This window comes from Pristiophorus japonicus, chromosome 9 (genome assembly GCF_044704955.1).
Source record: "Pristiophorus japonicus isolate sPriJap1 chromosome 9, sPriJap1.hap1, whole genome shotgun sequence".
Taxonomy (NCBI): Eukaryota; Metazoa; Chordata; class Chondrichthyes; family Pristiophoridae; genus Pristiophorus; species Pristiophorus japonicus.
In genome coordinates, this window is record NC_091985.1 from 113486068 (window position 1) to 113496953 (window position 10886).

At 46.2% G+C, this 10886-nt stretch overlaps 2 non-coding genes across 2 annotated transcripts; both read right to left on the minus strand.

Annotated features, from left to right (window-relative positions):
- Window positions 1-8084: 8084 nt before the first annotated feature.
- Window positions 8085-8273, minus strand: LOC139274205 (U2 spliceosomal RNA). Its single transcript, XR_011595418.1, has one exon. It is a non-coding gene; the product is annotated as a U2 spliceosomal RNA (small nuclear RNA).
- Window positions 8274-8741: 468 nt separating this feature from the next.
- On the minus strand, window positions 8742-8932 carry LOC139274500 (U2 spliceosomal RNA). The gene has a single exon (XR_011595552.1). It is a non-coding gene; the product is annotated as a U2 spliceosomal RNA (small nuclear RNA).
- Between the last annotated feature and the right edge of the window lie 1954 nt (window positions 8933-10886).

Here is a 10886-nt window from a genome sequence, read left to right on the forward strand (position 1 = left end):
CTGGGTCATCTGAGGTCGTGCAGCTGGAGGCACGTACGTTCTGCCATATGCATTCCTGCCTGAAGACGACGTTACTTTGTGTACAGTACTTGCCGATGCATCTTTATGCTGCGAAATTTGTTTGGTTTTATTGCTGGTGGACATGAATGCCTGGGCTATCATTATGGCTTTGCTCAGGTTCGGTGTTTCAACAGTAAATAGTTTGCGAAGGATAACCTCATGGCCAATGCCGAGCACAAAAAAGTCTCTTAGCATTTGCTCCAGAAATCCATCGAATTCGCAATGTCCTGCAAAGGCGCCTTAGTTCGGCGACGTAGCTCGCCACTTCCTGGCCTTCAGACCGTTGACATGTATAAAATCGATACCTTGCCATCAGAACGCTCTCCTTCGGATTTAGCTGCTCCCGGACCAGCGTACACAGTTGTTCATACGATTTGGTTGTTGGTTTCACCGGAGCAAGAAGATTCTTCATGAGGCCATAGGTTGTTGCCCCGCAGGCGGTGAGGAGGATCGCCCTTCGTTTGGCAGCGTTCACATTCCCTTCCAGCTCGTTGGCCACGAAGTATTGGTCTAGTCGCTCCACGAAGGCTTCCCAATCGTCACCTTCTGAAAATTTCTCTAGGATACCAACAGTTCTCTGCATTTTCGCGTGATGCTTCGTTATCTATTACTCGGCGGCAGTTGTTACGTCTCAAATAAAGCAACGTGACTGAGTACTGTAGACATGTGTAAGTATGACCTCAGCCTCTTTATACTGACTCCAGAGTGCCCGCACAGCATGGAAGACCTGCTTATGCACAGTGCTCCCAAGGGATGCTGTGATCCCTTGGGATTCCAAAGGATGCGCCCTCTGGTGGCGGTAGAATGTTGGTTACAAGATGTTGCATACATAACAGTATACATCAATGATTTAGACTTGAATGCAGGCGGTATGATTAAGAAATTTGCAGACGATACTAAAATCGACTGTGTGGTTGATAATGAAGAAGAAAGCTGTAGACTGCAGGAAGATATCAATGAACTGGTCAGGTGGGCAGAACAGTGGCAAATGGAACTCAATCTAGAGCAGTGTGTGGTAATGCATTTGGGGAGGGCTAACACGTCAAGGGAATACACATTAAATGGCAGGACACTGAGAAATGTTGAGGAACAAAGGGACCTTGGAGTGCATGTCCGCAGATCCCTGAAGGTAGTGAGCTCTGTTCTGTCTGGAGCAGGCAGTCAGAATAGCTCGAATTAAACTTTGCAAAGTCACTGATTACATTGACAGGGAGGATCTAATTACACATTCCAGGGAAACTGCTGGGTGTGTCTTGTCCTCCAAGAGAACCAATCAGAACTTTGGTGCTGCACATAGACATGTCCGAGCTTTATCCAGGCGACGGACACAGAAGGAAGTACGGATGAGAGGGGGAACGGGAAAGTGAGTGGAGAGGGAAACAAGGATAGCCATATTGGTAATCAAAACGATAGTGGTAGCGAGACCTTGTGAGATGGCATGGTCAACGGAGTGGCCATGATTATGGGTAGGTGTGTTTATATGGAAGGAGAGGTTAAGGGAGGGCAGTAAACTTGTGAGGAAGGAGAGTAATTTGCGGCACTAACTGGGAGGAAGGACCATTCAGTGGAGTTGAGGTAAAAGATCAGCCATGATTTTAATTGAATGTCGGAGCTGGTTCGAAGGGTCGAATGGCCTACTCCTGCTGCTCTTTCTTATGTTCTTATCTGGGGAACAAAAATGAAACAGTTTTTTGGATCTGGGAGATGGAACAGTGGCTTGTTCTGTCTACTCCACACATCGACCTGGTATTGCAGTGCCTCTGGGAACATGCAGCTTCGCCTCTCTGGGGTGGGAAGTTGTAAAAGAGAAAAGAAGAAAAAGGGTTTACAGCTGCTTGACCGTGCTCTCCTTTCCTTCGTAGGTTGCTACTCGCCACAGGTCACTTCTCCTGCCGCCGGTGCGCCATGTTGCCGCCTTCTGCTCAGCAAGGTCAGCAGCTGCCTTTGTGGTTTCCTTTCCGTTTTTGAATGTGGGAACTTGTCCTATATAGAATCATGGGCTGCAATTTTGCCATTGTTTAGTTGACAGGATGGGTGGTGGGTTAGTTGTGAACTTTAAAATGATTGACAGCGGGCCGGGAATCCGCTGTCAAACGCGCACACCTGCATTTCCCGATGTCGGGTCTGCCAGCGCTGAGCAGACCTGACCGGCAGTGGCGGGGGACCAAATTCAAATCATTAGTGGCTTGTTTACAGCCACTTCACAATGCTTTTCCTCCCGCTTTTTGAATTGGACAGGTCGCCCACCAGTATCACCGCTGTGCTTAGTGCTCGTCTGTGAAGTTGAGGCGGGAGGTCACTGGCCATTGAATCAGTTGATGAGTTGACAGCTTCAAATGTCACGTCAAAGCTCCCAGCCAATTGAGAAATGTTCCCTTCTCTAAACTGCATTTCCAGTAGGGAGATTCAGAAATGCTGAAAGTCTTTACACGAGTCTCCATCCAGTCTGAGCTCATTACCTCTGCCACCATTGACAGATCGCTTCTGTCATCTTTACTTCACCTGCCATCTATTTCATCAGCATGGGTGCCTTTGACTCGAGTGTTCTCAACTCCATCCCGCCACCACTTCAGTGAAACCCCAACACTGCACGAGGTTGGCAAAGCCACAAAAGAGCTCAAGAACAACAAGGCTACAGGTGCGGATGGAATTCCTGCTGAGGCGCTAAAATATGGCGGAGAGGCTTATTGGCGCGGATACATGGCCTCATCTCTCTCATCTGGAGGGAGGAGAGCATGCCGGGAGATCTCAGAGATGCAGCGATGGTGTCCATTTTTAAAAAGGGGAACAAATCCGACTGCGGCAACTACAGGGGAATCTCCCTGGTATCAACCACTGGGAAGGTTGTCGCTAGAGTTCTCCTCAACCGTCTTCTCACTGTGGCCGAGGAGCTCCTCCCGGAGTCACAGTGTGGATTTCGTCCCCTATGGGGAACAACAGACATGATCTTTGCAACACAACTGCAGGAAAAATGCAGGGAGCAACGCCAGCCCTTATACATGGCCTTCTTCGATCTTACAAAGGCCTTTGACACTGTCGACTGTGCGACTTATGGAGCGTCCTCCTCCGTTTTGCATGCCCCCAAAAGTTTGTCAAAATCCTTCGCCTCCTCCACGACGACATGCAGGCCGTGATCCTTACCAGCGGATCCACTACAGACCCATTCCACGTCCGGACCAGGGTCAAACAGGGCTGTGTCATTGCTCCAACCCTCTTCTCAATCTTCCTCGCTGCCATGCTCTACCTCACTGTCAACAAGCTCCCCGCTGGAGTGGAACTAAACGACAGAACCAGTGGGAAGCTGTTTAAGCTACGCTGCCTCCAGGCCAGGTCCAAGATCACCCAAACCTCTGTCGTTGAACTGCAGTACGCGGACAACGCCTGCGTCTGCGCACATTCTGAGGCTGAACTGCAGGATATAGTCGATGTATTCACCGAGGCATATGCAAGCATGGGCCTTACGCTTAACATCTTTAAGACAAAGGTCCTCCACCAGCCTGTCCTCGCCGCACAGCACTGCCCCACAGTCATCAAGATTCACGGCATGGCCCTCGACAACGTAGACCACTTCCCATACCTCGGGAGCCTCTTGTCAACAAAGGCAGACATTGATGCAGAGATTCAACATTGCCTCCAGTGCGCCAGTGCAGCCTTCGGCCGCCTGAGGGAAAGAGTGTTCAAGGACCGACCACCAAGCTCATGGTCTACAGGGCTGTAATAATACCCGCCCTCCTGTATGGGTCAGAGGCATGGACGATGTACAGAAGATACATCAAGTCGCTGGAGATATATCCCCAACGATGTCTCCGCAAGATCCTGCAAATCCCCTGGGAGGACAGGCGCACCAACATCAGTGTCCTCGCCCAGGCTAACAACCCCAACATTGAAGCATTAACCACACTCGTTCAGCTTAGCTGGGCAGGCCACTTAGTTCGCATGCCAGATGAGAGACTCCCCAAGCAATTGCTCTACGCAGAGCTCCTTCATGGCAAACGAGCCAAAGGTGGGCAGCGCAGACGTTACAAGGACACCCTCAAGGCCTCCCTGGCGAAGTGCAACATCACCACTGGCACCTGGGAGACCCTGACCGAAGACCGCCCTAGATGGAGAAAATGCATCCGGGAGGGCATTGAGCTCTTTGAATCTCAACGCTACAAGCGTGAAGAGGTCAGGCACAAGCAGCGGACCGGAACGTGTGGTAAATCAGAACCAACCCCCCCTTCCTCTGATGAATATTTGTCCCACCTGTGACAGGGTCTGTGGCTCTCATGTTGGACTGTTCAGCCACCAAAGAACTCATTTTAGGAGTGGAAGCAAGTCTTCCTCGACTCCGAGGGACTGTCTATGATGATGATGATGATTTTAGACTCTCTCACCTTGCTCCTCAGAATCTGACCACGATCAGCCCCGACACTCGCGTCACCAGGCACACCGGCAGCACCAACAACAACACCAGCAACCTTCTCCGTAATCACCTGATGCTGCACAGGACAGAGGGCATCAGCACACGACCACATTGCTGCCAGGGATGGCCTCACCATGGCCAGATTTACTCCAGTATCCCGACAACCTCCTTGTTTACCGTAGCTTTGGCCAAGTCCTGTTCCTTGGCAAACATAGAAACATAGAAAACGGTTGCAGGAGTGGGCCATTCGGCCCTTCGAGCCTGCACCGCCATTCAATGAGTTCATGCTGAACACGCAACTTCAGTACCCAATTCCTGCTTTCTCGCCATATCCCTTGATCCTCCTAGTAGTAAGGACTACATCCAACTCCTTTTTGAATATATTTAGTGAATTGGCCTCAACAACTTTCTGTGGTAGAGAATTCCACAGGTTCACCACTCTCTGGGCGAAGCAGTTTCTCCTCATCTCGGTCCTAAATGGCTTACCCCTTATCCTTAGACTGTGACCCCTGGTTCTGGACTTCCCCAACATTGGGAACATTCTTCCTGCATCTAACCTGTCTAAACCCGTCAACATTTTAAACGTTTCTATGAGATCCCCTCTCATTCTTCTGAACTCCAGTGAATACAAGCCCAGTTGAGCCAGTCTTTCTTGATATGTCAGTCCCGCCATCCCGGGAATCAGTCTGGTGAACCTTCGCTGCACTCCCTCAATAGCAAGAATGTCCTTCCTCAAGTTAGGAGACCAAAACTGTACACAATACTCCAGGTGTGGCCTCACCAGGGCCTTGTGCAACTGTAGTAACACCTCCCTGCCCCTGTACTCAAATCCCCTTGCTATGAAGGCCAACATGCCATTTGCTTTCTTAACCGCCTGCTGTACCTGCATGCCAACCTTCAATGACTGATGCACCATGACACCCAGGTCTCGCTGCACCTCCCCTTTTCCTAATCTGTCACCATTCAGATAATAGTCTGTCTCTGTGTTTTTACCACCAAAGTGGATAACCTCACGTTTATCCACATTATACTTCATCTGCCATGCATTTGCCCACTCACCTAACCTATCCAAGTCACTCTGCAGCCTCATAGCATCCTCCTCGCAGCTCACACTGCCACCCAATTTAGTGTCATCCGCAAATTTGGAGATACTACACTTAATCCCCTCGTCTAAATCATTAATGTACAATGTAAACAGTTGGGGCCCCAGCACAGAACCTTGCGGTACCCCACTAGTCACTGCCTGCCATTCTGAAAAATACACATTTACTTCTACTCTTTGCTTCCTGTCTACCAAACAGTTCTCAATCCACGTCAGCACACTACCCCCAATCCCATGTGCTTTAACTTTGCACATTAATCTCTTGTATGGGACCTTGTCGAAAGCCTTCTGAAAGTCCAAATACACCACATCAACTGGTTCTCCCTTGTCCACTCTACTGGAAACATCCTCAAAAAATTCCAGAAGATTTGTAAAGCATGCTTTCCCTTTCACAAATCCATTCTGACTTGTACCTATTATGTCAATACTTTCCAAATGCGCTGCATCGTGCGATGTGTGACAATGTGCGCGATGTGATGTGCGACAACATGCGCGGTGTGTGATGTGTAACAATGTGCACGATGTGATGTGTGACAGTGTGCGCATTGAGTGATGGGTGACATTGTGCGCACTATGTGATGTGTGACCGTACGCACGGTCTGATGTGTGACAATGTGCGCACCGTGTGACGTGTGACAATGTGTGCGGTGTGATGTCTGATAATGTGCGCGGTGTGTGGGAATGTACACGCGTGTGATGTGTTACAATATACACGTGTGATGTGTTACAAAATACACAGATGTGTGGTGTGCTACAATATACATGTCTGTGATGTGTTGCAATATACACACACGTGTGGTGTTACAATATACACACGTGCTGTGTTACAATATACACACCGTGTGATGTGTTACAGTATACACACGTGTGCTGTGTTACAATATACATGTGTGATGTGTTACAATATACACGTGTTTTGTTATAATATACATGCTGTGTGATGTGTTACAGTATACACACACGTGCTGTGTTACAATATGCACGCCGTGTTATGTGTTACGATATTCACGTGTGATGTGTTACAATTTACACGCGTGTGATGTGTTACAATATACATACATGTGATGTGTTACACTATACCTACGCATGTGATGTGTTACAATGTACACAGGTCGTGTGATGTGTTACAATATACACATGCCGTGTGATGTGTTACAGTCTATACATGTGTGCTGTGTTACAGTATACACGTCGTGTGATTTGTTACGATATACACGTGTGATGTGTGACAATATACACTCACGTGTGATGTGTTACAATATACACGCTGTGTGATATGTTATATTATACACGTGTGCTGTGTTACAATATACACGGCGTGTGATGTTACAATATACACGTGTGCTGTGTGACAATATACATGTGTGACAGTATACATGCTTGTGACGTGTTACAATATACATGCGTGTGATGTGTTACAATATACACGCGTGACGTGCGACAATATACATGCGTATGATGTGTGACAATGGGCGCACCGTATGATATGTGAAAATGTGCGTGCCGTGTGATGTGTGACAATGTTTGCGCTATGTGCTGTGTTACAATATACACACGTGTGCTGTATTACAATATACACGTGTGTGATGTGTTACAATATACACACGTGCTGTGTTACAATATACACGCCGTATGATGTGTTACAATATACACACGTGTGATGTGTTACAGTATACACGTGTGCTGTGTTACAATATACACGCCGTGTGATGATATACATGTGTGATGTGTGACAAATACATGTTGTCTGTGAGCCAATGTGTGTGATGTTACAATATACACACGTGATGTGTGACAATATACACATCATGTGAGGTGTGACAATATACACGCGTATGGTGTGTGACAATGTGCGCGACGTGTGAAATGTGATAATGTACATGCGTGTGATGTGTTACAATATACACACATGTGATGTGTGACAATGAGCGCGCCGTGTGATGTGTGAAAATGTGCACGGTGTGTGATATGTGACAATGTGTACGCTGTGTGCTGTGTAACAATATACACATCTGCTGCGTTGCAACATACACGCGTGTGATGTGTTACAATATACACGCCATGTGATGTGTTGCAATATACATGCCATGTGATGTGTTACAGTATACACATGTCTGAGTCGTGACAGTGTGCGCCATGTGATTTTATAATATACATGTGTGTGATGTGTGACAATGTACACATCATGTGATGTGTGACTATATAAATGTCATGTGTCGTGTGACAGTATACACGCCGTGTGCTGTGTGACAAGATACAAGCGTGAGATGTGTGCAAAATCTTTGAAATTTGAGAGCGAATGTGCAGCAGGCTGTGTTTGGGTGTAGTCGGGTGAGTGAGTTGTGTGTGGAAATGGTGTTTGTTTTTTTTGTTGAATTGTGTGTGATGTAGAAATGATAAAGTGGAGGAGCTGTGCAAGCAAGCAATAATGGCAAGTAAAATGAGTGTGGCATAAAAAGAAAGAAAAAAGGAGATGTTTTGAATGAATCTGCTTTTAATTTTGAAATTCTCCCAAAAGGGAGGTGCACCGTTCCCAGAGACACTGCAATACCGGGTCGATGCGTGGAGTGGACGGAGCAAGCCCCTATTCCATCTCCCTGTTCCAAAAATCAATTTAATATATGGTCCCCAGATAGGGGACGTATCAGATATTAAACTGATAAGAACAGATTTTTTTTTCAAAATATACTTTATTCATAAAAAAATCTGTACAGTACATTAGGCACTTCAGTACATTTAGCTGCGGTCAGCAATCCCATACACTATATTTGGGTGCTGACGGCAGTTCTGTTCATTACATTCCTTGTTTTCCAGTTGAAGTGCAATTCGGTACAATAAACAGGATACATTGTGGTACATTGACACAAATGACGTTTCATGTGTTACGATACAGTACACGGAATGGGTGAAGGTATATTTACATTTTTCTTTTCAAACATGCATTTCGCAACAGACCTTGCATTGTACATGGCACGACATTGGTGTTTACAGATTTGGTGCTCTATGTACACAAAAAGTAAATTATGTACTGATTCCTGCCCCCGGGTTTTGCGTGGCAGAAGGGCTTTAAACTGTGGCCCTTCCCCACCGTGCCTTTGCGGCGACTGCATAAAAAGAAAGAAAAAAGGAGATGTTTTGAATGAATCTGCTTTTAATTTTGAAATTCTCCCAAAAGGGAGGTGCACCGTTCCCAGAGACACTGCAATACCGGGTCGATGCGTGGAGTGGACGGAGCAAGCCCCTATTCCATCTCCCTGTTCCAAAAATCAATTTAATATATGGTCCCCAGATAGGGGACGTATCAGATATTAAACTGATAAGAACAGATACTACACTTGATCTTAGCCAAAAGGCCGAGAAGCGATGCCGCGGCGGCCCAAACTGTTCTCAGCTCCCGTTTGCCCTCCCTTTATTGAGTCAGACTGACTGTGCCCAAAGACATATAACTGTTGACTCTTTCACTGTTATTTTCTAATTGGAACAGATTAGTTTACAGAAGTTGCCTTTTTCCCTTTTTCAGTGAAACTGCTTCATAGATATGTAAAGTGACAGTATTCCAGCAATCAGATGGAGAGGGTTGTGCCTATCCACACGTACGTCACTGTCAGAGGCTGCGATGCAACCAAAACGTTTTCCAGCAGCTGCTTGAGTGACAATGCAACAACCGACTGGTGAGGTGATCTGGCTTCATAACTGTACACACGGGGCTCAGTTTTGGCCAGGAGTTGCTCTGTTTTTTTTTTGGGAGTAACTTGGTTTTTCTGGCGTAATTTCAAAATCCCCATTTCCCCAATCAATTTGCACCAGTGTAACTCAGTTAGTTACGATTCTTTTAGGTTCGTTTTTTTTCCAAAAGAGGGCGCTACCAGCCACCTACGCCAGTTCTGCCCATTTAGGCAACTTTGGCCAGCTAATAGTTACTCCAGCGTATGTGGCCACTTCAGAAAATCCTTGGGGAGAGTTAAAGAAATCGGCGCAGGTCTGGGAATTAAACATACAGGGGTATCTGACAATTCGGAAGGATAGACAAGAAGGGAAAGGAGGTGGGGTAGCTCTGTTAATAAAGGATGATATCAGGGCAGTTGTGAGAGATGATATTGGCTCTAATGAACAAAATGTTGAATCATTGTGGGTGGAGATTAGAGATAGTAAGGGGAAAAAGTCACTGGTGGGCGTAGTTTATAGGCCCCCCCAAATAATAACTTCACGGTGGGGCGAACAATAATCGAGGGAATAATAGAGGCATGTGAAAAAGGAACGGCAGTAATCATGGGGGATTTTAACCTACATATCGATTGGTCAAATCAAATCGCACGGGGTAGCCTGGAAGAGGAATTCATAGAATGCATACGGGATTGTTTCTTAGAACAGTATGTTACAGAACCTACAAGGGAGCAAGCTATCTTAGATCTGGTCCTGTGTAATGAGACAGGAATAATAAACAATCTCCTAGTAAAAGATCCTCTCGGAATGAGTGATCACAGTATGGTTGAATTTGTAATACAGATTGAGGCTGAGGAAGTAGTGTCTCAAACGAGCGTACTATGCTTCAACAAAGGGGACTACAGTGGGATGAGGGCAGAGTTAGCTAAAGTAGACTGGGAACACAGACTAAACGGTGGCACAATTGAGGAACAGTGGAGGACTTTTAAGGAGCTCTTTCATAGTGCTCAACAAAAATATATTCCAGTGAAAAAGAAGGGCGGTAAGAGAAGGGATAACCAGCCGTGAATAACCAAGGAAATAAAATTAAAAACCAATGCGTATAAGGAGGCCAAGGTTAGTGGGAAACTAGAAGATTGGGAAAATTTTAAACGACAGCAAAGAATGACTAAGAAAGCAATAAAGAAAGGAAAGATAGATTACGAAAGTAAACTTGCGCAAAACATAAAAACAGATATTAAAAGCTTTTCCCGATATATGAAATGGAAGAGAGTGACTAAAGTAAATGTTGGTCCCTTAGAAGATGAGAAGGGGGATTTAATAATGGGAAATGTGGAAATGACTGAGACCTTAAACAATTATTTTGCTTCGGTCTTCACAGTGGAAGACACAAAAACCATGCCAAAAATTGCTGGTGACGGGAAAGGAGGACCTTGAGACAATCACTATCACTAGGGAGGTAGTGCTGGACAGGCTAATGGGACTCAAGGTAGACAAGTCCCCATGTCCTGATGAACTGCATCCCAGGGTATTAAAAGAGATGGCGGAAGTTACAGCAGATGCATTCGTTATAATCTACCAAAATTCTCTGGACTCTGGGGAGGTACCAGCAGATTGGAAAGCAGCTAATGTAATGTCTCTGTTTAAAAAAGGGGG